Source organism: Sarcophilus harrisii, chromosome 4 (assembly GCF_902635505.1).
Source record: "Sarcophilus harrisii chromosome 4, mSarHar1.11, whole genome shotgun sequence".
Classification (NCBI taxonomy): domain Eukaryota; kingdom Metazoa; phylum Chordata; class Mammalia; order Dasyuromorphia; family Dasyuridae; genus Sarcophilus; species Sarcophilus harrisii.
Window position 1 is genome coordinate 302754810 of NC_045429.1, and position 27178 is coordinate 302781987.

General features: G+C 37.4%; 1 protein-coding gene across 1 annotated transcript in view; it reads left to right on the forward strand.

Moving 5' to 3' along the window:
* Positions 1–9628: 9628 nt before the first annotated feature.
* The window catches only part of C1QTNF1 (C1q and TNF related 1), a 34439-nt gene continuing 16889 nt past the window's right edge, over positions 9629–27178 (forward strand). The window contains exons 1-2 of the mRNA XM_023502650.2: positions 9629–9842; positions 9968–10105. The gene's annotated coding sequence lies outside the window, so the exon portion shown is untranslated. The remainder of the gene's footprint in view (positions 9843–9967; positions 10106–27178) is intronic.

Here is a 27178-nt window from a genome sequence, read left to right on the forward strand (position 1 = left end):
TTAGAATTGGAATGGCTCAAGTTCCAAAGAACACTTGTGTTTTGCTTTTTGTTTTGTTTTGTTTTTGTTTTTGTTGCTTTTGTTTTTAACCTGCGGAGACTCATTCTGGAAGCCATTCAAGTTTGAGTGCAATGATTAGTGTAGCTCAGGACTTTTAAGTGGGGCAAGGGATTTAGGGAATGAATTAATATTGGGTCAAGCAAGATAGTCTTCATTGCTTTAAGTGCTGGCCATAGATCTTATTAATCTCTTGTTTCAGGAACTCTATCCAAACTCTTAAAAGGAAAGGATATCTATTCTGAGAAGGGGAGCAAATGCTATGCCATATTCTGCCATCTCCTGAGTGTTCCGGGTTCCAAATGGCAAAACTAACATATTGTCTCAAATTTCATTAGTTTTTCTGTCCATATAAGGATGGGTGTTATAGCAGAAGAGATCCATAGCCTAAGCTTATTGCCACTTAGACTTTATGAAAATAAATTTTGTCAGTCATTCAATTACTTTGGCAGTTAAATGAAAAACTAAATGGAGTGGTGAGAAACTCATCAAGTTTTTGCCTTAATACAGGTATGAGGTCCTGCACCAGAATGGTAGCAGTATCAGAGGAAGAAGGTAGTTTATTTGAGAGATACTACAAAGGTGATATTGACAGGTGTTGGCAACAGCTTGGGCATCAGAGGATGAGAGATAATGAGGACTGCAGGCTGAGCTCTAGATTGTGAGTCTGAGGGACTGGGAAGATGGTATTACCCTCTATAATAATAGGAAAGTAGAAAGAAGGGGAAGAGTTTAAAGGGAAAAACAATGAGTTTTATTTTGAACATGTAGAGTTTAAGATTTTCTGTGAGATTTCTAGCCATATCCTTGCAAACCATTATTCTAGAGACTTATCAGTTTGTTTTTCTTTTTTTAAAAAATAGTATTTATTTTTTCAAATACATGCAAAGATAATTTTTCTTTCATTATTATGTCAAGGTTCTTTTTTTTTGATTACAGCTTTTGTGTAGTACAATTACTTTTATATTTTCTTTTCTTAATCTGTTCTACAGATACAAAAACATCTTATAAGATGTTTCACACTGTTCTATTTTTTCATTTTTTATATTACGTTTTGCTATTTCTTGGTTTTTATATTGTCACTGGCTTCCCCTTATCCAATTCTAATTTTCAAAGAGTTATTTTTGTCTTTAAGATTCTGTATCTCAAAAAGAAAGACTCACCTCCTTTTCTCATTGGTTAACTTTTTTATATAATCTTGTTTTTCTTCAATGTCTATTATTTTATTAAAATTTTTTTTTGAATTCTTCTATAAATTCTGTCCAGGCAGGAAGCCATTTAACATTACTCTTTGGGATAGATGAAGCTTTTTTTTTTTTTTAAACATCACTGTCCTTGAATCCCATTCTTCCATGTTCTCATAGTAAATTTCTATGATATGTTATTTCTTCTTTGCTAGGTTGTTAAATATTTTTTTGAAATGAGAAGTGTAAGCACCTCTAATTATGGGGTGGCAGGGGATGGTGCCTCCAGCTTCACCTCAGCGCTTCTCTCTGACCTGGAACTCTAAACCAAGAGTTCCTCTAGCAAGCATCTGCAGCCAGCAGCACACCTGCTACACTGCTTCTTCATTCACTGGATATGCTGGTTCCTTCTCATTCAAGTCTCCTTCTTTATAACGCAGCTTGGCCTGGTATTCCTGATAAGCTGAGGTTCACTCAATCCTCTGGGACTCAGTCTCCAAATTCAGTATGCAGGCCAGAGGTAAAAGTTTCTGTGATTCCTCTTGAGGGTCCAGGCAAATCTAGCTCTCCCAAAGGTCCCCATAAGATGTTTCTGTGGAGCTAGCCTGGAGGTTTTTATACTTCATACTTGTTAATCTTCAACTTGGGGTCTTTCTTTGGGTCTTCTCGGTTGCAACAGGAGGACCCCTGTTCTGTCCAAATGTTTCTTATTTGGAATAAACTGTAAACATCAGTTTATGTTTGCCTTGAGGCACAAATTTGTTCTGTTTGTGAGGAAAATCTGAAGAGCTTAAAATTTACCAACCTACTCTGTCTTCTTCCCAGAATCCTCCTCCAAAGACAGTTTTCAATATTCACCTTTGCTATACTTTGTGTTCCAAATTTTTCTCCCTTTCTCCCTCCCTCTACCCTTCCCAAGACAGCAAGCACTCTTATGTAGGTTAAACATGTGCAAATTTTCTAAACATATTTCCATATCTGTCATGTTGTGACATGAAATCTGGTCAAAAGGAAAAAAACACAGGAAAAAACAAACAAACAAACAACAACAAATGAAAATGTTATCCTTTGATCCACATTCAGTCCCCACAGTCCTCTTTCTGGATACAGATGACTCTCTCTATCACAAGTCTATTGGAATTGCCTTGAATCAGCTCCTTATTGAAAAGAGCCAGGTCCATTCCTGTTGATCATACTATAATCTTTTTTAAATTTTTAAAAAAAAATTTATTAAAGCTTTTTATTTATAAAGCATATGCATGGGTAAATTTTCCAACATTGATCCTTGCATAACTTTTTATTCCAAATTTTCCCCTCTTTCCTCCCACTCCTTCCCCTAGCTGCCAGGTAGTCCAACATGTTGAAATACATGTTAGATCCAATATATGTATACATATTTATATAGTTTTCTTGTGCACAAGAAAAATCAGATCACAAAGGAAGGAAAAGAAAAACTGAGAAAGAAAACAAAATGCAAGCAAACAACAACAGAGAGAGTGAAAATGCTATGTTGTGTTTTACACTTCGTTTCCATGGTTCTCTTTCTGGGTGTAGATGGTTCTCTTTATCATTGCACAAGTGGAACTGGTTTGAATCATCTCAGTGTTGAAGAGAGCCACATCCATCAGAACTGATCATCATATGGTTTTGTTGTTGCTGTGTATAATGATCTCCTGTTCTGTTCATTTCACTTAGCATCAGTTCATGTAGGTCTCTCTAAGCCTCTTTGAAATCATCCTGCTGGTTATTTCTTACAGAACAATAGTATTTCATAGTATTCATATACCATAAATTATTCAGCCATTGTCAAATTGATGGGCATCCATTCAGTTTCCAGTTTCTTGCCACTACAAAGAGGGCTGCCACAAACATTTTTGCACATATAGGTCTATTTCTCTCCTTTAAGATCTCTTTGGGATATAGTCCCAATAGAAACACTGCTGGATCAAAGGATATGCACAATTTGATAACTTTTTGAGTATAGTTCCAAACTGCTCTCCAGAATGGTTGGATCCATTCACAGTTCCACCAACAATGTATTAGTTTCCCAGTTTTCCCACATCCCCTCCAACATTTGTCATTATCTTTTCCTGTTATCTTAGCCAATCTGACAGATATATAGTGGTATCTCAGAGTTGTCTTAATTTTCATTTCTTTGATCAATAGTGATTTGGAGCACCTTTTCATGTGGTTACAAATAGTTACAATTTCTTCATCTGAAAATTGTCTGTTCATATCCTTTGAACATTTATCAGTTGGAGAATGACTTGAACTATTATAAATTTGAGTCAATTATATATTTTAGAAATGAGGCTTTTATCAGGATACAATAATCTCTTGGTTCTGCTCTCTTAACTCAGCATCAGTTCATGTAAGTCTTTCCAGGTTTTTCTAAATCAGCCTGATCATCATTTCTGATAGAACAATAATATTCCATTATATTCACATACCATAACTTAGTCATTCCCCAACTGATGGACATTTATCAGATTGTTTTTTAAGCTTGTCCTGCAACCCCTGAGTTCTAGCCTTCCTGCTCTCTCTGATTGATTGGAAGAAGCCACTCCACAGTAGGAAACAATAGGGAAGTCCAAGGCTCTATCACTAGAGTAAAATCCCAGTTTTTATCTTCACTTATGCTTTTATCTTCTTTGAATTCAGTGACATTTTTTCTTATGATGACAGTACAATTTTTCTAAGGCCATCAAAAAACGATGGCCATACAACAGCCAAGTAATACTAGCACTGATGGTACCTTTATTCTACCTGTCAACCTAAAGCCAAGGCTAATGCCCCGAATCAGTGGAGGTTTCTTTCCCCATATGATTGAGAGGATTCATCACATGCATGAGACTTTAGAGTGCCATCCAAACACTTCTCCTTTCTCTCTCCACTTCAACCATTTAAATCAGTCACAAAGTTATTTTATATCATTCTTAGAGCTACATCACCTACTTTGGGTTATTTCTGGATCAAGTCTGTCTTGGAGTTCAAATGAAGTCAAATGTACAGTCCATATAGAATCTAAGAAAATTTATTCAACAATAGCCTTGAAAAGACAAAGAAGTCAGGATATTTGAGGTAACATCAATGTATATGTTGCCCTCTTTATAGGAAGGGTTGAATCTCGAATTCTACCCTTGGATCTATGTCATGATCAAGTTTTCAAATGAAAACTACCAACTTATTTTGTATCTGTCTTTTGACAAACTTTTTTAAATGAAAACCAGATACCGAACTCATTAAGAAAGGAGGGAGAATGATCTAGGGTCCAATTGATATTCCACCAGATTCTGAAATGGATGATAGAATGAACTCAAAAAAAGGCTAAGTTCAGTTCTGATGGACATGGCTCTTTTCAACCATGAGATGATTTAGACCAGTTCCAATTATTCTACCGAATAATTCTTCATTACTATGAAGAGTCATCTGCATCCAGAGAGAGGACTATGGGAAATGAGTGTGGGCCACAGCATAGCATTTTCACTCTTTCTATTATTGTTTGGTTGCATTTTTGTTTTCCTTCTCAGGTTTTTTTTTTTCTTTCTAGATCCAATTTTTCTTGTGCAGCAAGATAACTGTATAAATATGTATACATATATTGGATTTAATATATATTTTAATATATTATGTTATCTATATAATATATAGATATACAGTAAATATTATAACATGTATTGGACTACCTGCCATCTAGGGGAGAGGGTGGTGGGAAGGAGAAGAAAATTTGGACAGAAGGTTTTGCAAGGGCCAATGTTGAAAAATTACCCATGCGACACTGATGCATTGTTGGTGGAATTGTGAATACATCCAGCCATTCTGGAGAACAATTTGGAACTATGCTCAAAAAGTTATCACACTGTGCATACCCTTTGATCCAGCAGTGTTACTACTGGGCTTATACCCCAAAGAGATTTTAAAGAAGGGAAAGGGACCTGTATGTACAAGAATGTTTGTGGCAGCCCTGTTTGTAGTGGCCAGAAACTGGAAACTGAGTGGATGCCTGTCAATTGGAGAATGGCTGAATAAATTGTGGTATATGAATATTATGGAATATAATTGTTTGGTAAGAAATGACCAACAGGATGATTTCAGAAAGGCCTGGAGAGACTTACATGAACTGATGCTGAGTGAAATGAGCAGGACCAGGAGATCATTACATATTTCAACAACAATACTATATGATGATCAATTCTGATGGACCTGGCCCTCTTCAGCAATGAGATGAACTAAATCAGTTCCAATGGAGCAGGAATGAATTGAACCAGCTACACCCAGCGAAAGAACTCTGGGAGATGACTATGAACCACTACATAGAATTCCCAATCCCTCTATTTTCGTCCACCTGCATTTTTGATTTCCTTCATAGGCGAATTGTACACTATTTCAAAGTCCGATTCTTTTTGTACAGCAAAATAACTGGTCATGTATACATATATTGTATTTAACTTATACTTTAATATATTTAACATGTATTGGTCAACCTGCCAGCTGGGAGAAGGGGTGGGGGGAAGGAGGGGAAAAATTGGAACAAAAGGTTTTGCAATTTTCAATGCTGAAAAATTGCCCATGCACATATCTTGTAAATAAAAAAAAAAAGGAAAGAGAAAAATTACCCATGCATATGTTTTGTAAATAAAAAGCTATTTTTTTTTTAAAAAAAGGATAAGTTGCTAAGTGACAGTAGCAAAGGGAGAGTCTCAAAGTGGCAAAGAGTAATAAGAAATATTCTAATAAGCTCCACAATATCAGGGAGCATGAGGGAAGGTATGACCAGTACTGGAAAATATGACTAGAGATGCGATGTGTTCTGGGAGGAGCCACGTCTTTATGAATACTAGAAGATGGAAGAAAAAAAAGAAGAGTCCAAATTGAAAGGAAGTTTGTTAATAATAGAATAGGGATTCTACAGACCAGGGGAAAACAATACAGTGAGATCACCTAGTAGTCTTGTAGTATTAGAAGCTTGAGTTACTTCCCTATATGTGTGTTCTGACTGCACCCTTCTTTAACCATTTTTTTTTCAAATTTAAAAACACTCCAACAACTTCTAGTTTTGGCTTTTCCCTATGATACTTTGGCAATGAAACCACCTTGGATCTGTCTCATGATGGATTTTCACTATGTATAAATACATAGTATTATTCTGAAGTTCCACTATTTTTTTAGAGGATAAAAAATAAAGCATTTAAAAATTTTAATTTCACCAAGACTTTGCTCTTTTTGTCAGAATGCTTAGTTTTTTGTTTGTTTGAATAAAATCATAGTATCAAGATGGCAAAAGATGGGTATTCCATCAATTGGAGGGGCTGAGGAAGACAGGCACATTAAGACACTGTTGATAGAGGTATGAATTGGTCTGAACATTTTGGAAGGTAATTTGGAATTATAACAAGATTTAAGGATTTGGAATTAAAACCATTTCTATTCATATGAAAAAATGCTCTAAATCACTCTTGATCAGAGAAATACAATTTAAGACAACTTAGAGGTACTACTACATACTTCTCAGCTTGACTAAGATAACAGGAAAAAATAATGATAAATGTTGGGGGGGGGTGAGAAAACTGGGACACATATATTATTGGTGTAATTGTGAAATGATCCAACCATTCTGGAAAACAATTTGGAACTATGCCCAAAGGGCTATCAAACTGGGCATACCCTTTGATCCAGCAGTGTCTCTACTGTATCCCAAAGAGATCATAAAATAGGGGAAAGACTCAAAAGTGCAAAAACATTTGCAGCAGCTTTTTTGTAATGGCAAATCATTTGGGGAATGGATGAATATATAAATGTATTGGAATATTACTGTTCTATAAGAAATGATGAATAGGCTGATTTCAGAAAAAACCTGGAAAGACTATATGAACTGATGTTGAGTGAAGTGAGCAGAACTATGAGAACATTACATACAGCAACAACAAAATTATGTGGTGATCAACTCTGTTGAACTTGGCTCTTTTCAACAATGAGGTGATTCAGATCAATTCCAATAGACATGTGATGGAGAGAGCCATCAATGTTCAGAAAGAGGACTATGGGAACTGAATGTGGATCACAACATAGTACTTTCACTTTTTTGTTGTTGTTTGATTGCTTTTTTTTCCTCATTTTTTTCTTTTTGATCTGAATTTTTTTTTTGTGCAGCTTGATAATGTGGAAATATGTATAGAAGAATTGCACATGTTTAGCATATATTACTTGCTGTCTAGAGGAGGAAGTGAGGGGAAGGAAGAGAGAAAAATTTGGAGCACAAGATTTGGCAAGGTTGAATGTTGAAAACTATTTTTGCATGTATTTATTATTTATTATTATTATTATTATAGCTTTTTATTGACAAAACACATGCATGGGTAATTTTTCAACACTGACCCTTGCAAAAACTTCTGTTCCAACTTTTCCCCTCCTCCCCTCCATCTCCTCCCCATAGATGGTAGGCAGTCCCATACCTGTTAAACATGTTAAAGTATATGTTAAATACAATATATGTATACATATTTATGTAGTTATCTTGTTGCACAAGAAAAATCAGATTTAGAAAGAAGGTTAAAAATAACTTGGGAAGAAAAACAAAAATGCAAGCAAATAACAACAGAAAGAGTGCAAATGCTATATTATGCACACTCATTTCCCACTGTTCTTTCACTGGGTGTAGCTGGTTCTGTTCATTATTGCTCAATTGGAACTGATTTGGATCCTCTCATTGTTGAAGAGAGCCACTTCCATCAGAATTAATCCTCATATAGTATCGTTGTTGAAGTGTATAATGATCTCCTGGTTCTGCTCATTTCATTTAGCATTAGTTCATGTAAATCTCTTCAAGCATCTCTGTATTCATCCTGCTGGTCATTTCTTACAAAACAATAATATTCCATAACATTCATACACCACAATTTACTCAGCCATTCTCCAATTGATGGGCATAAGTTCAATTTCCAGTTTCTTACCACTACGAAAAGGGCTGCCACAAACATTTTTTGCATGTATTTTTAAAATAAAATGCTATTTTTAAAATATTATGGTGGAATTTTCCTGTGATATCAGTGTTGGGAAGGCCATCTGAGGACAAAGTAGCTATAATCAGTTTGTTGGGCTCATGCCCTTATTCATTTCTGAACTTCCTTAAGTTACTTACGGTAATGAAAATGAATTTATCTCTGAAATTTCCTGGATTGATAGGCTATAAGGGATGTGAATTTGCCAGGCTTAGACTTAAATCCTACAAAATGTGAGATTTCTGACCTTATTCTTATCATTAGCTAGAACTGAATATGGAAACTAAAACACTTTTAATCTTCTAATAATGTCTCTTAAAAATAAACTGACCTTCCCTGAATTCAGAATTTCTTGAAATTAAGTTTTGCTCTATCACAAATACATTAGTTTTAAGTACTATTTAAAAAAAAACTACTGAAAAGTAATTGACAAATTTTTAATTCATATAAGTATTTGGCAAAATTCTGGCTCCTAAACTAGGATGTTAGCACTGTCAACTCATTTTGCTCATAACCTGAATGGTATGGGGTTGTCTTGCCATGGGACATCATTGCTCATCTGCCATCAATCTCCTTTTGTTCTTCCATCGGCATCCATAGCTGGCTTCCTTCCTTACTCCCATCTTTGGGGTAACATTACCTGTGCCAGATGTGTATCAAGTATGGTAGCTATTTCTTCATTCAAAAAAATATTTCCTCCCCACGCCACCCCCAGACGTTTGTACTTGGCATTCCAAGAAAAAATATGTGGAGCGCTCCAAGAAGGAAATACCAAAGCTAGGGAAAGCATCTTTCCCCTGGGAACCCAATGCCAGTATACCATATTGCCTTATTGCCAGATACAGCCAAAGGGAATACACATTGGAGTGGTTCCCTAAAGTAAAGGTACTCTGCCCAGACCAGACACTTTTCACACAGAGATTGGAGGGAAAGCAAAGTGAGAAGAGAGACAAGAGACTCATTGTCAGAGCAGAAAACAGTTCTCTGGTCAGATCTCTTTTCTTGTTATCTTTCCCTTGCTTGGCTATTAGGTTTAGTGAGAAGGAATGGAGTTGGGGCATCACATTCTCTCTTCACTCAAATGTCTTAAACTTCCAGAGTCCATTTAGGTTTGTACTGGAATGGAAACTTAAGATCCACAGGTTTGGTCTCAGACATTTCTGGACACCAAAAGCTCTAATCTCATAACCTGTTGTCTCTGACCTCTAATGCTCTTGAACCTGGCCCCTGAATATCCTTGGTCTGGGTTCCTGATGCCACTGCCTCCTAGCTCTCAAAGGCACAATAAGCTAACATCTGGATTGACTTTCAGATACTCTGATGTTGCAAGTCTGATTCTCCAGTCTGGGCTGGCTCCCAAGGGGTGGCGGGGAACAGCAGAGGTTGATTTTCCCCTGCCAACCCGGGCACATACAGAGTTAATACTTAACTGCTGCCGTTTATATAAAACGCAATGGGAGCCATTCAAGGCTCCACTGCGCCTCACATCTGGCTGAGGTTTTCTCTTTACGTGTTTGTCCTGGTTTCTTCCTCTCTTCCCCGACTTTCGAGAAACCGCATTTCCGCTTCTGGCCAAAGAAATCGTGGAGCTGTGGAGATAAAGGTGCTGGGAGGGACTGGCTGTTGCTTGCACTGTTCTCCTACCCCCACTCCTTGCTTTTTTCCTTCCCTCGGGACTTTTCCCCCCTTGCTGTCTCTCCTTTCAAACAAGTCTGTGCTTTCCCTCAGACCTGGCTGGGGAGGAGATTCCAGCCCCCAGGAGATGCTCTAAAAGAGCGAGCCTCTGCTGAGGCAACAAGACAGTTCGTGGTGAAAAGACAGACGAGGTAGAAAACAAAACCCTGAACCCGGGAAGTTAACAGCAAGGTAGGCTGAACCGGCTGGGGCTAGGTTGTGTTGGGGGTGGGGGGGAGCTGGGAGAGGAAGGGGAGCTAAAAAAGGTTCTAAGGAGAGGGTGACGGTAGAGAGAGGAACCAGGCGCTGATTTGGATTTTGCTTCCTTGACCCCAGCACCCCACAACAGTGTCAGAAGTTTGCAGCAGGCGGATTCTTAGTGATGAAGGCTGAGAGTTTCTGAGCTGCTGATAGGCGTACAAAAAAGGGAAAGGATCCGTTCCTGTCTGTTTGTTCCTTGATGTCATTCACTCCATAGACATACCCAAGGGCTGCAATTTAGGGCCTCACTCTCTGGTTATGGAAAGGGAAGGAGTGCTCGGGAACTTCTTCCGAAGACTTTTGCTAGTAAACATTCTCAGGACTAGACATACACCTCTTTTTGTTCTTCTTAAGGTATCTTTTTTTTCTTCATGTTTTTTTTTTTTTCTTGTGCTTTTCTGAGAAAAGAAAGATGGGACCCACTCTCTGAATATGCTTGGTAGGAAACAGCTACCCACCGTGGGTAGCTTCTTTTTATGATTGGAGAGTCAAGATTTATCCCAACTGTCTCCACAAATGTTACCGGAAGCATTGACTGTCAGCTTCTGCGTTTAAATAACTGAGATGTTCCTGGAGGGAATCCAGCTTGGACAGGAAAAAACAATGTCACTTCACCAGGCTCACTTGAGGGGCTTTAGGGCTGCTGCTCATGCCTCGGGAGGGTATGAGTCTTTGTTGGTACATTTGTGATACCGGAGACACAACATATTGTATAAAGTCCGTATTTTTGCTCTGTTACACACAACACAACACACAACTTGTGCACACACCAACGTGTGGACTCAGGACCAATGAACTTGCGTTTTACATTTATGTAGGTTATGTCTGAGAGGGAAGGTCTAGTCACCATAAATGTTTCTCTGTGCACCCTTGTGATTTTCTGTCGTTAGATAGAAACACCATTTATGGGGGGAGGGGGAAGGAAGGGGAGATCCTTGCCATTTGTGCACTTCTTTTTCCAAAGAGAGCGTCTATCCCGGTTCCGGGTTTCTTTGTAGATTTTTCTAATCCCTTACCATGTGTCTTCCTCTGCGGGTTACCTCAAGTGACTCTACTTTGTAATTCTTCCACTTGGAAGGGAATTTTGGTTCTCTGATCTCTCTCTTTTTCTTTCTTTCTCCTTCCCCTTCCTCTCTTTCTCTCTGTTTTCTGTCCCTCCTTCCCTTTCTCCCTCTTTCTCTCCCTCTCTCTTTCCCTCCCTCTCTTCCTCCCACCCTCCTTCTCCTTCTCTTTCCCCCATCCTCCCTCTTTCTCTCTCTTCTCCTCTTCCATGTTTTAGAAAATGAGGAATTTTGTGTAGAAGGGAGTGTCCTTCTTTAATAACCTAAACTAAAATGTAAAGTTCTCTGAGAAAATGAATTTTCCCAAAGGCTAGATATACCACAGGTCCCAGTGGGAACTGTGTGACCTCCTTGGAAGTTGCTTTATTCCTACTTTTTTTTTTTTTTTTTTTTTTTTTTTTTTTTTATAGAGCAAAGAAACATAAGCTCTTCCAATGATCTGCCAAGGCACACATGGCATCTTTGCAAATAAATGTGCTTATTCCTGTGTGTGCATTTTTGTCTATATTTGTACAATTATAGCTATTGATAGTGGCCTTGATATCATCAACAACTGGATCTGGGGACAGAAAATTAGGAAATTCTTCAGCAAATCTGCTTAGTGTCCCAGAAAGAAGAGCATCATCTTTGCTTTCTCCCATTTGCCTATGGAAATATAGAGCTTTAGAGCAATAAGAGAACTTAGAAATTGTTTAATTTAATCTCTTCACTTTTGAAGTTGAAGAAATTGAGGCTCAGAGAGATTAAATGATTTCCCAAGATGACTCAGTAAGTTAGTGGCAGTGCTAGGACTTGTCTCTCATCCCTATCTTGCAAAAGATTAGAAGATGTGCAATCTGAAAGATTTTTTCTTGCAGTTTAAAAGGAGGGAGCTCTGAGTGAGAAGCAGAACTACTAGATACTTGGGCATATGAATTTTAGATTAAAGTTCTGTCTTATCACCAATGTAATAGTTCTCTATCCTGATGATATAGTTAGTATGACAGGTACATACAGCTGCTAAGGATCACTGATGCCCACTGGGAGTGACCCAATCCAATATTCTCATAGGAAGGGAACATCTGGCCGTCTTCATTCTTAGGTTATAGCTTCCCTATCCAATCTAATAAGTACGGAACATTTTTTTTTCTAAACATGCTTGGTTTTTGTTCTTGGTTCCCTCCTCTCTCCCTCAGCTGTAATTAGTATGACTCATAAACCAAATATTCTGGCATTGAACTTTGTCCATCAAAACAAAGATGAAAAGAATTTTGTAGGCACAATAACACTGCCAAGTGTCTATACTATACACTCGCTGCTGTTTATCTTGTCCTCTATTGCCAGTACCTGGTGTGTTTCTCTATTACTTGGGATGATGGTAGCTTGTGATTCTAGGGACCAGCTGGGCCATGTGCTGGGCCTATACCAAAGGGGTGAGTGTAACAATGAGAAAAACTGGGAGGGTGGAAAGGTCAAAGAAATGTTTCCTCACAGCTGTTTTATTTTGTAATTTGCATAAAGGATAAATCACTTTGACAAAGTCTCATGTCTGTCCACCCATCTAATGCTAAATCCATCCCCTTTGAAATACTCAGCCTTGATGGTCTGAAGAATTCCATGGAAATTTAAAGGGAAAAGGTCTGGCACCAAAAGTTCATCCTTTTGATAATGAAGTATAGAAATATATACTTTTGGCTCTGGGTTTCTTCCTGCTTAGACCTGTAGTATTCTCCTTATACTGAAGGTAAAATGAAAGAGCTGATCACTCTGGGATACTGAGATGCTTCTCTCAATGCAAGAAATCATTTGCATTCTTTGGATGTTAACTTTTTAAAGACCTTTCCAAAACTTTGGGATTTTGTTCTGTTCCTCTTGTCTGCAGCCAAGCCATTTAAGTTGTTCTGGGGATAAAATGCTAGATCTGGAGTTAGGAAGGTGAGAGTTCAATTCTGATCTCAGATAATTAGCTATGTTACCCTTCAAGAGTCACTTAACTTCTAGTTACTGCAGGTTCCTGGTCTGTAACATGAGGATGATAATAATAACCCCATCTCCCAGGGTTGTTTTGAGGATGAAATGGAATGTTTGTAAAATTCTTAGCACAGCACCTGATACATAGTTAAGTGCTTAATAAATGATTTTTCTTTTCTCCTTGCCTACTTTTGCAGGCTACTAGGTGCAGGACTACAAAATGTGCTGTTTTATTGTATAATTCACTTCTTTCTTCCTTAGTTCTTACCTCACATTTCTGTGTCTACCTTCTTAAAGTGGCAGTGAAGGTTTGACCATAAACACGGAAATGAAAAGTGAAGGTTTGGAGTTTTCCCTTTTCTCTGATCCCAAAAATAAAATGTTGGGACTTTCACTAATTGAACATATCTCTTTGATCTTGCCTCATCCTGTTCCTTCTTGCTTCTCTGGGGTGAGAGTATGCTGTGTGTGTGTGTGTGTGTGTGTGTGTGTGTGTGTGTATGAGAGAGAGAGAGAGACAGAAAGAGAGAGAGAAAGAAAAGAAGGGGAGAGAGGGGAGAGAGAGAGAGAGAGAGAGAGAGAGAGAGAGAGAGAGAGAGAGAGAGAGAAGAAGGGGAGAGGGGGAAGAGAGAACACTAGTGCCTTTACAAAAAGAAAACATATCAAAGACTCCCTTTTACAACACTAACTAAATTATGCTTATTAACCACTCTAGATAAGTAGTCCTCTCAAGTATTTTATAATATGGTTAAATTTCTGTATTCTTGTTCATGCTTGCTTTTTCTAACTGGGCTTGGCATTCCTGCTTGCACAGTCTAGCTTTAAAGAGTGGGGTTGAGATTTGTACAGCTTTGTCCATAACAGCAGAAAAGCTTTTGGGGTCAGATATAGTGCCTCTGAAATAACTTTGAGGTACTTTGGAGTGATGAGCTGGATGCAGAAAAGTTCTCTTTGTTTCCAGATCCTACTTTTTCCTTCTGCAGGGGTGGTGTTGAAGGTTTGAAGGCTCTGAACTGCACTATAGCAGAACAGCTGCAGAACAGGATGTACTCAAAAGTTTGTGACCATCTCTCTGGCTCCTGCAGGAATTTTCCTTGAAATGAAATGGAACAGAACAAGAGGCAGGCAGGAAGACAGATGGAAAAAAGAGAAAGGAAGGGGAATTGGAGAGAGAGAGAGAGAGAGAGAGAGAGAGAGAGAGAGAGAGAGAGAGAGAGAGAGAATAGTTCAAATATTGTTGTTGGCCAAGGGCAAAGTTCTAATTTTTGCATCCTTCAAGTAAGTCCTTTTTGCTTTGGTTGCTAGCCTCCCTTGTGGTATATTTGACTACTAGGTATAGGAGAAACAGATTATATTTCCCAATAATTCAGATTTATGAAAGCCACCCAGGGCTGACATCTTTCTGAGGTGCTTGGGCAAGAGGCGTATAGACTCTTAGTCGTAAGACACTCAAATTATACTCTATCCTAAAGGTTTTTGGGTCTGTTCTCCAGATTTAGTTCCTTGCAACACATAGCATTTTTCTCTTGGTCTACATGTAATGATGATGATGATGATAGCTATTGTGAATTATTTCAAAGCCTTGAATTCAGTTCCACACTCATGGCTTATTTATGTAATGTAATATTGTACATAAAATAGAAACAAGTATAATGTAGTAAAAATACTGGAATATTTTATGTTTTTTGTCCATAAGGAAAATTGTTCTCTATTTAAAACATGCTACCATCATAATCATGCCAAGAAAATTTATAGAAAATATGGCATTTTTTCAGGAAGACAGAGTAAGTTCAATATGATTTAGCTAATCTAATATCCATTTTCCTTAAAATAGCTAAATATGACTTCTAAATTAAAGAGGAAGTATTATTAAATCATCTTATTATTTGATGTATGTAACTAACATCAATATATACGCCCTCATTAATACATACATACATATACACACATACATATACACTAGATAACTCTTTCATCTCATGGAGTCTTCTTCCAATGATATAAAAATATTATTTGGACTTGGCTTCAGTGCTAAAGAGACTTCCAGCTTGAATTTGGAGGTCACATTGAATTGGATGAAGGTAATCCCTACAAATATCTTGTCCTCCTCTATGCAAGATACATTGAGCAAAAAATTTCAAGAAGGCTAAGGTTGACTCTTAAGCGATTTATATTTATATACTCAGTTTTTTAGGTCCATAATAGCAGTGTTAATCTTGGTGCTTCATACCCCCTTATCCTATATATTCTGTTGCCACATCTTGCTATTCTTACTTCTATAATATATCACACATTCTACTCCTTTTCTTTCCTCATGTACCTACCACTTTAGTGTAAGATTTCATCATCTCTTATCTAGATTCTTACAACAGCATTCTCATTAGTCTCCATCCAAAAGTCTTTCACCCGTGCAGGCTGTCCTCCACATAGTGATTTCCTTAAGTGCAATTCCCCTATTTAATAAACTCAAATGATTCCTTATGGCTTTTAAAATAAAATATGAATCCTTTGTTTAGCTTTTATAGTTCATAACTTGACCTCAATCTATCTTTCTAGTCTTACTGTACATTGCTACTTATCCTATATTCTGCAGTCTAGGTAAACTGGCCATCTTTCTGTTCCTCATACAAGACATTCCATTTCCATGTCTTTGAACTGGCCATCCCCCATGCCTGGAATATATTTCCTCATTTCCTCTGCCTCATAGAATGAATCTCTGTCTCTCTCTGTTTCTCTGTGTGTGTGTGTTGGGGGGGGGGTCTCTTTCTCTTTTATGATAAAGGTCAAGCACCTCCTTTTACATGTAGTCTTTGCTGATACTCTCAACTGCTCATGTCCTCCCTCCTTAACTACCTTGAATTTATTCTTCTTCTATTTATTGCGTATATAGTTATATGTGTAGTTTTGACCTTTTATAATACCTATTTCTTCAGAGTAGAAATTGTTTCATCCTTTGCATTTGTACTATTTGCATTACCTACTGCATGTAGGAACTTAATAAATGCTTACTGATTGGTATCATCCTGAAATCAAAACTAAATGGGGAGAACACATTTAAAACTGTTAATATTTTTGTAATATTAGTCTTATTATTCACTTTTGGGAGTATAGAATGGGTTATAACAGATTTGAAATTATTCTAACAAAAATCTGGACAATGTTAATTGAATTTGGACCCGGAAAAAAAGAGGAAGAGGATGAAAAGACATTCATATACCAATGACAGATATGTCAAAAATGCACAGAAATATTTTTGGAATAAGATGACAACACTTCATGGAGCAATAGTAAAGGCTGGTAACATGTACACAATATTAAACTTGCCAACTATAACTGAAAGTAGTTTAGCTCTATGTGGAGCCTATGAATCAACTAAAGTCTCCCCCTCCCCTAAAAAAAAAAGCTTCCCCATGGTCCACATGACCAACAATTTGTTGCCAGAGAAGCTTTAAGTAAATGGTGGAATCATGTGAATTTGCAGAATCAGAAAGGTTTATGATGACAATTCAGGAACAGGTCATTTGTCCCAAGAAATTACAGAAAAATTATACTTAAGAAGACATTGATCAATGAAGATTATATACAGAAATTCTAGAAACTGCATATGTAAATATAAATGCAAATGTATCCCTGCAGGATTAAAAAATTGGACACCTATAATATACCTAAAAACATACATCCTGGTGTTTAGCATGATACTACACAAGCTTGGTATCTTTCATGGATTAATAAACAACAAATTCCCATACTATATATCCAAAAGTCAAAAATCTGGAAAAAGCAATCAAAAAACTTGACTGAAATCAAAAACTACTCTTTTACCTATAATCACCCACCATAACACTGATCCATAAAAACTCAAGAACAACATTTTTATATATACCAAATACCTATAATTTCCAAACTTCCTAGAACAAAAATCTTCAAAATATATAGAGATCTAGGAGAGGAGATAAAAATCATGTAGAAATTAGGATGTGGTATATGTCATTCCTGTTGTCCTGCATGTTTTTGGAGTTATACTGAAGATGCTTTCATTTTATAGGTATTGTACTATAACTATATAACTATAACTATATATATATATATATATGTATATATAACTATATAGTTATAAAACTATATAACTATATATGTATAAAATACTATATAACTATATATACATAATTATAGATATATAGTTATATAATTAACTACACATATACATACATATATATACATATATACACACACACACATATAAAACTAAGAGAGTTAAAGTGGCATTACTATAATTGTAGAGGACTGCAGATAGTGGGGGAACTTTGGGTAAGGTTTAAGACCCTTTTAGCCCAGAGGAAACCCACTGACAATATCTGGTTTGGCTCTCTACATCCTTTTGATGTTTACACCTTTTCCTGAAAAGTCAAGGAGGACATGACCATCTGTGTTCTACTTGAAGCAAGGATACTTACAATAGGGTGTTTACTCAGTGTGATTGATGAGATAATGGTTCTCTAGTTCACATATACTTAGAGTGATATGGTGACATAATGGTTCTACAGTTGGCACATGCTCAGTGTGCTGTAGTGATGTATTCGTGCTAAGGTATTTTAGGGCTGAGAGGACTGGAGAGGAGAGAGTGTGTGCTCAAGTTCTATCTCAGACTCAGAGACTCACACAGAGGAGACTCCAGACTCCATCCTTGACCATCCTCATGGTGGCTCTCCTGCCTTCATCACTTCTCTACTTAAGACCAAGACTCGTCCAGAGACACTCGAGAAACCTAGTCTAGACATTACATTTTGGTACCCAACATGAGGCACTGAAAGAAGCACACTACATTATGAAGCTCTGAACGTGAGGCCCTATAGTCACCAGTTCAACTGACGCAAAGCTCAGTGGAGAAGTCCCTGTGACCTGGAAATAGGGTGAGTACAAAAGTAGACAAGCAGGAAACTTTGATAAGTGACTAAATTAGTCATTTTCTTTTTTTTTCAGCTGAAATGGGGCAAATAGTAAGAAAAGAGCCTTCCCCACCCCAAGGGGAGTGTGTAGCATGCATAGTTAGGTTAATAAAGAAGGTTGTTGGTAACTTGGAAGCAGATCACAGGACTCTTAAATATATTAGAGTGCACCTTTCCTTGGATCTCTAAGGAAGAAAAATTAGAGCTAGATATGTGGAAACTAATAGGAGAGCAACTAATTGAATATTACAAAGCTAAGGGTCCTGATTCACTTCCTGAGGAAATGTTCCTTATGTATAAAATAATACAATTGGCTTTAAAGGAGCCCACAAGTTCTAAAACAAGGATAGATTTTAATGAGAACAACCAGACAAGCAAGAGTGAGGAGAAAGAGCAGGAGGAGATAGTACTGACAAAGCAGCTAAAAAGCATGGAGAGTGGACAAGAAAGGAATTACGTACAGTGCTGATGAACTTAAAGAGTGTGGTACCTCCCACTTTCACAGCTCAGTTTCCCTTCCGCCTATACCTAAGCAGGTGCCTTTAGGGCATTCCCCATCTCCTGACTCTCCTCCCCCAATTTCACCTTCATGAGCAGAGGGAGGAGGAGGAGTGGGAAGGGCAGTGATACCATGAGCACCACCCATGCTGGATCAAAGGGTATGCACAGTTTGATAACTTTTTGGGCATAATTCCAGATTGCTCTCCAGAATGGCTGGATTCGTTCACAGCTCCACCAACAATGTATCAGTGTCCCAGTTTTCCCGCATCCCCTCCAACACTCATCATTATTTTTTCCTGTCATCTTAGCCAATCTGACAGGTGTGTAGTGGTATCTCAGAGTTGTCTTAATTTGCATTTCTCTGATTAATAATGATTTGGAACACTCTTTCATATGAGTGGTAATGATTTCAATTTCATCATCTGAAAATTGTCTGTTCATATCCTTTGACCATTTATCAATTGGAGAATGGCTTGGTTTCTTATAAATTAGAGTCAGCTCTCTATATATTTTGGAAATGAGTCCTTTATCAGAACCTTTAACTGTGAAGATGTTTTCCCAGTTTGTTGTTTCCCTTCTAATCTTGTTTACATTAGTTTTGTTTGTACAGAAGCTTTTTAATTTGATGTAATCAAAATTTTCTATTTTGTGATCAATAATGGTCTCTAGTTCGTCTTTAGTCACAAATTTCTTCCTCTTCCACAAGTCTGAGAGATAAACTATCCTATGTTCCTCCAATTTGTTTATAATCTCGTTCTTTATGTCTAATCATGGACCCATTTTGATCTTATCTTGGTATACGGTGTTAAGTGTGGGTCCATGCCTAATTTCTGCCATATTAATTTCCAGTTATCCCAGCAGTTTTTGTCAAATAATGAATTCTTATCCCAAAAGTGAGGATCTTTGGGTTTGTCAAACACTAAATTGCTATAGTCACACAGAGATTCTTTAAAAGATCAGTACTCCAACATGATCAATCATCCAAGAAACAACCTGATAGGGGAAAGGGATTGCAACTGGGGAAAATAGAGTTGTATGCAGCTGGGACAACTGAGATATATCTTGAAGAGGTGAAATCTGTCCCTGTCTGGCCTATAGATCCCTTGCCTCCAAGCACAGTAGGTTTGACCATTTCACCTCCTAAGAATGCTTACAAAACAGTGTTTATCCATACACTGACTTGGGAAACTGGGGAGTATGTAGCTAACATCCCAGCCACTAATACAGGTAGACAATGTGTGATCTATCACCCAGGAGAAGTAGTAGCATCAGGTTTACTGATATACATTCCTGATAGGCAATTTGGTGATATTTATCCAGATTCTGACTCCCAACAACAGAATCCAGGAATATTCTAGACTGTTGCTATTACAGTTGACCATCCTATGCTCACTATCTATGTAAATGGCATACCATTGAAAGGTTGGTAGACACAGGTGCAGATCATACAGTCATTAGAGGTGCCAATTGTCCCAGTCATTGGCCAAAGATTAAGGCAGACACCTATATATCTGGCATAGGAGGATCAGTAGCAGCAGAAATTGGTGCTATCCCTTTGAGATGGGTATTTGAAGGTGAAACAGGAGTTTTTACTCCTTTTGTAGTAAATAAAATCCCCATCAATATATAGGGAAGAGACTTCTTATAACAGTTAGGATTACAATTGAGTACTTTGGCTTTTTAGTCAGGGCTGCTGTTGAAGGCCTGCCTGTACTCTTCCTTGTTCCCATTCAATGAAAAACCAATACACCAGTATGGGTGGAACAGTGGTCCTTAACAAGTGAAAAAGTTCAGGCCTTATTAGATATAGTACAGGAGCAACTTGACCAAGAGCATTTACAACCTTCTCTAAGTCCTTGGAATTCCCTATATTTGTTGTAAAAAAGAAATCTGGAAAATGGAGGATGTTGGCTGATTTGAGAAAAATAAATGAACAGATGGAAACTATAGGAACTCTTTGGCCTGGACTTCCATCTTCTATTCAGTTGCGTAGAGAATGGCCTCTTTGGGTTATCGACCTTAAGGATTGTTTCTATTCTATACCTCTGAATAAGGAGGATATGAAAAGATTTGCCTTTTCAATGCCCAGTGTTAACTTAGCTGAGCCTTATAAAAGATATGAATGGACAGTTTTGACACAGGGCAAAACTATGTGTCAAATGTATATGGCTGCTGCTCTTACTCCAGTAAGAAAAGCCTTTCCAAAAGTTATGTTGTTACATTACATGAATGATATCTTGGGGTGTGCACCTGAGGAGGAAATGTTAGAAGCATATCTACAAAAGACCATAGAAACACTAAGGAACTACAAATTGCATGTAACTTCAGAAAAAATTCAAAGACACTCTCCTTTTCAATATTTAGGATATGTAGTATATTCTAAGGTGCTTACAGTACAAAAGCTTTCTTTAAGAGCAGAGAAGCTAACCACTTTAAATGACTTTCAGAAATTGATAGGAGAAATCCAATGGATACATCCAGCATTAGGCTTAACTACCTATCAATTGCAACCATTATATGACATTTTAAGGGGAGACACTGATTTAAACTCACCACGCGAGCTTACAAAAGAAGCTAGAGAGGCTCTGAGAGAAGTTGAACTGGCTTTATCCAATGTGGTTGAAAGAGTTACTCAAAAACCCTTGGAAATATCAGTTTTTGTTACAAAAGAGGCACCCACAGCAGCCCTTCATCAAGGACACAGTGTGATCGAGTAGGTGAACCTTCCAGCACAACCAGACCAAAGCCTTACTCCTTAACCCAATGCTTGTGGTTAGAATTTTATTAAAGGCCATTAAGCAAGTAGTACAATTATATGGGATAAGACCTGACAAGATATACACCTTTTATCCCAATGCACAAATTAATGAATGCTATGAAACCATCCTAGAGTAGCAAATTTTGTTGGCCACAGCTCCAAATTTTACATACGGATCTCCATTAAAGATAACCTGGCTATTACATAATTGGCAGTGGAGTTTTGAAGAAAACGTTTCTAAGGTTCCTCTTAAAGGACTAACTATCTTTACAGAAGTATCCAAACATAATATTTATGCTGTATATTCTCATGACTTAACTATAAAGAGAGTAATCAGAAATTCCTTTTCAGTCCACTCAGCAGAATGAATTGTATGCAATCATGCCAGCTCTTACTGGATAATAATCCAGGAGGTATAAATATAATATCTGATTCAGCCTATTCAGTATGTATGGTACTAAGAATTTCCACAGGCCAAATAAAATTTGTAGCTTCTAATGTATATAAGTTCTTTAAGCAACTTCAAGAACAAGTGAGAAAGCATCCAGGTAAGAGCTATATTTTGCATGTCCACTCTCATGGTGGACTTCCAGATCCTATTTTTTTATAGAAATTCAAAGGCAGATAGCCTCCTAACCATGATAGCCAATACTCAGCCCAATTCAGGCAGCCCAAGAATCTCATTTTAAATATCATCAGGTTGCTCAAGCTTTACATTTGCAATTTGGAATAACAAAAGAGGAGGCTAGGAGAATAGTAAAAAGCCTGTACAACTGGCCTTCTTTTCCACACTCCTACACTGCCTCCAGGGAAGAACCCTCATGGTTTGAGATCCAATGAAATTTGGCAAATGGATGTGACCCATTATAAATCTTTTGGTCATTTTTCTTTTATCCATGTTGTAGTAGACACCTTTCCAGGATTTACTTTTGCAATACCAGCAACAGCTAAAGAGACAGCCCGAGTGGTCACTGAATTCCTTATACAAGCTTTTGCTATTATGGGTGTGCCACAAGCAATAAAAACAGATAATGGACCTGCATATACTTCTAAACATTTTGCACACTTTTGGGCACAGTATCAGGTTTTACACACCACTAGCATATCTTTTAATCCTCAAGAACAGGCAATAGTAGAGAGAAGAACCAGAGACATCAAGACGCTCCCCCAAAAACAAAAGAAAGGGGGAGTCACAGGTAGCCCTAGAGAACTTTTAAATTTAGCTCTTTACACTATTAATTTTTTGATTTTTGATAAAGATGCCCTGGGTCTGCCAGACAGGTTTTACAACCCAGTGGAAGGGTAGTGTCCAGTGTGAGCAGCTCCATTATCTTTAGATAATCGCCAGGTGATGTGGAGAGATCCATAAAGTGATGAATGGAAGGGACCAGATAGCTTAACTGCTTGGGGGAGATGGGGGGTTTGCTTGTATTTCTACAGATGGAAAAGGAATCAGATGTGTGCCAACAAGCCATATTCACCTTGTCCATCGGAGAGAGGGAAAAGACCTTTGAAACAAATGAAAAGACCCAAGAAACATGTGGTGGTTCCATCTCTGACTACATGTGCCACTGAAAAAGCATGGCTGTTAACCCAACTATATGGCAACTGACTCATGAACATCAAAAAATTGTTAATGAGTCTGCTTCAGGACTTCAAAATATGCAGGAATCATTGGATTCCTTGACATGAAGTAATGGACAATAGATTGGTTTTGGACTATTTCTTGGCTGCTGAAGGAGGTGTATGTGTGATTGTTATATACCCTCTTTCTAGGAATTATGGACATGTATAATTCCTCATATTGATTCATGTTGTTTGCTACAGCACTACTAGCCTGTGTTATATTATTACGTGCTTGTGTAATACCTCCCATGCTGATGGATTTATATATATATCTTTCAAGTCAAACAAAAGAAAGTGGGAGATATAGAGGGCTACAGATAGTGGGGGAACTCTGGGTGAGGTATAAAACTCTTTTAATCCAGAGGAAACCCACTGACAATAACTGGTTTGACTCCCTACCTCCTTTTGGTGTTCACACCTTTTCCTGAGAAGTCAAAGAGGACATGGCCACCTGTGTTCTACTTGAAGCAAGGATACTTACAGCATGGTGTTTACTCAGTGTGAATGATGAGATAATAGTTCTCTAGTTCACATATACTTAGTGTGATATGGTGATATAATGGTTCTACAGTTGGCACATACTACAGTTGGCAGTATGTATTCGTACTAAGTGATGTATTCGTACTAAAGTATTTAAGGGCTGAGAGGACTGGAGAATAGAGAGTGTGTGCTCAAGCTCAATCTCAGACCCAGAGACTCACACAGATACAGAGGAGACTCCAGACTCCATCCTTGACCATCCTCGTGATGGCTCTCCTGCCTTCATCACTTCTCCACCTAAGACCAAGACTCATCCAGAGACCCTCGAGAAACCTAGCCAATACATTACATATAATCATATAATTGAAGTAGAACTTTAACCTGATTTCCCCTGCCTCTAAGCCTAGTGCTCTCTAATCTAGATCATATTGGGTCTTTAATATGAAAAAGTCTAATGTATATTCTGACAAGAAAAAATGCAATATATGGACTCAGATATTCTTGGGGATAATAGCTAGATCTTCTTTATTCTGGTGTTATTCTTCTAGAAATGGTATAGGGAACATTTGGCCTGGATCATATAAAGTTGGTGAAATAATTTGGTTTGACCCTGCTAAGACAACCACAGGTGATAACAACCTCCCACTGCTTGAGTTCTTTAAGTTGATAATATTATATGACCTGGGAATGATGTTATAAATATGCAAATGGACCTTGGCAGGAAAAAAAGGTTCTCCACCCCTGTTCTAGAAAATGATTTCTGCAAGACTGAAGACGATGCTTCTTTTAATAATAATAATAATAATAAAACCAACTATCTAGCATTTTAAGGTTTACAAAGCACTACACAGCATTCATATGAGATAGCTCAGGTTTAATTATCTTTGTTTTATAGGTGAGGAAATTGATGTTCTGGACTGGAGCTGACTGAGGTGGGTTCAGCTGTTCAGGCTAGAAATTGGAAGAAAGTGGGAAACTCATAGGCCATCTGACACTTAACCAAAAAAAGTTTACTTCACAATAGAATGGAGAGGATACTCAGCAAGGATATAATACTGGTTCAGAAGCACAGTTTTTCTTGATTCATACAGAAATACTTCTGGTCAGAGGGTGTATTGGGTCAGAAAGAGATTTTGACTTACATGGCAGTAAACCATCGAGTTTGAGGAACATTGATTCCTTGTTGGCTGACTTTCTTATGTGTTGGGCAACTGCAGAGTCATGTTAGTGACTCTAATTCTAGTCCTATACATCATTCATGGCTCAGAGGAAGTTCCCTTGACTTTTGGGGGAAAAAAATGAGTTCTGCCTATAGCAAAGGATAATATTGCTTTTACTATAAAGCTTATTAACTTGACCAAAATTACACTGCTAATAAGTGACTGAGAGGGTGCAGTATTTGAAACTGGTGTTCAATAGGTTCTCAATAGGTGTTCAATAAAAGCAGCTATCCTCATCTGGGGGATTATTGTGCTCTTTAAAGTGAACTAGCCCTATAAAAAATATGAAGTTTATCTTCTGGCATCTCTCTGCTTCCTTTACTTTGCTTTCTACCCTTTTATCATATTCCTCACCTTCCTGAAACCATTGCCTAGTGTTATAGCCCTCAATTCATTTGCATCTTTTAAAAATGTATTATTATTTGCAAGATATTAGGGACTAGAGATATAAAGGAAAAAAATGAAAAATAATTTTTGCCTTCAATGAACTTCTTTTTATAGGGTCTTCTCTGGCAGTAGCCCCTGTTCTTTTTAAAAATAGATATTTTTTATATTTAAATTAATGAGGATTTATTTTTTCTTCCATTTTACTCCCAATTTCTTCAGGGTATTTTCTTAAAACATGATTTTATGGCCCTTCACTGTTCTGGTTGCTTATCCTTCTCCAGCAACCTCAGGGCTTACGTATCCTAGATACATTGTATCTCTTCCTTCACTTTTCCTTCAGCTAAGTATACTTAGAAATATAAGAGTTATTTGGAGGGATGGGTATATGTGTACCTATGAGAATTGCTGTTTTGAATTCCTGGTTGGTATTTATTTATGTTCCTGCATCATATTTAGCTAATGATTTGACCTAAAGACCAAATGGTGCCCAACACTAGCTGCCAAGCTTATTAAAGAGATCTATTTTCTGTTTATTGATTGTGCAAGAAAGACAAGAAGAACAGAGGGTTGTTATGACCAAGGAATTAAAATGTTCTATTTAGTTCATAAAGGCCTGAGAAATACATGGGAAAAGAAGAGAAAAGTCTAGTGAAGAATGGGACATTATAGTCCCAAACCAAATAGATCAGGTAGAATGAAAACAAGAGGAAGGAAGGAAATAAGCATTTATAAACACCTACTATGTGCAAGGCACTATGCTAAATTTATAATTTTAAATTATTATAACTATTATTTCATTTGAATCCTATAACTCTGTTGTGTTATTATTATCCTTATTTTTCAGATAAGGCAAACAGAGATTAAGTGATTTGCCCAGGGTCACAAAGCTAATTAATTAGGTGTCTGAGGCTGGATTTTGAAGTTAGATATTCCTGAGTCCAGGCCAGGCTTTCCAGCCACTGTGCCACATACCTGCCTCCATGAGCTAACTTAGTCATGCTTCCTCTATCCTCAATAGGAATAAGATCAAACTTAACTGCCATATTCTCAAAAGTCAAGAAGTTGGGGGTCTAAGGCAAAACCTGATAATTTTAAATTGAATCTTTGTTATTGATTATTCTGCTGCATTGACAATGATTCATGGCTTTTAGTAGAAAGATAAAAAATAAATACTATTAACTGATTTTGTTATGTGGTTATGGTGAATATTCAATTTGTCTTATCTGCAGTTGGAAATAGAATAAAATTCTATCTCTAGGTAGCTTCATTTAATGGTGGTTGGAAAACTGAGGACTAATAAAGTTTGGGGAAAGGGTCCAAAGTATTGGAAGAGCTGGTCAAAGCTGTTTTTGTTCCTGGTATCAATCAGTTAATCAATCAATAATTTTAATTGAATTCTGGAGACATAAAGTCACATAAATAATTAAGCCCTTTACTACCCTTCAGTTTGGGAGCTATCAAGTGCCATGTCACCAGCTACTGAGGAAGGCAGTAAATCATAAACATAACAAAAATTTACACTGTCTTTGACAAAAGTCTCATCAGAAACCTTCTTTTCTCTATTCTGTCACTAACATATGGGTTTCTCTGATAAAAAGTAAGGCTACTGCTTGAGAGCTTAATGCTAGAAGGTAATGTGAGGACATCTTTTTTACCAGAGAAAATTGGTGTTTCTACTGGGATGGAATAATAGGGTAGGAAGCCAAACTGGTATGCAGAGCTGGCAGAGCTCACTCAAAGAGTGAGATCAGTCTTGGTCCTTAGACTTCCAGGCTGTCCAGATTCTCCTCAGTGCTCTAAAGAGGTTTTTAATTCCAAGAACATGAGAAATTTCAATAGGAGAAAGTGGTGACTTTATAAGATAGGAAGAATTTTTATTTAGACTCTTTTGGGACTATTGAGTATCTGTCTATGAGGCCACCTTTTCTCTCGCTTTCATGTTTGGTATAGACAAAAAGGAAGGAAGCCACTATTTGACAAACTAGTAATCAGCTCAAGAGTATCTTCTTACTTAGTTTTATAATGAATAGTTCTAATAAAAGAAACTCTTGTCCTCATCTCAACTAATCATTCCT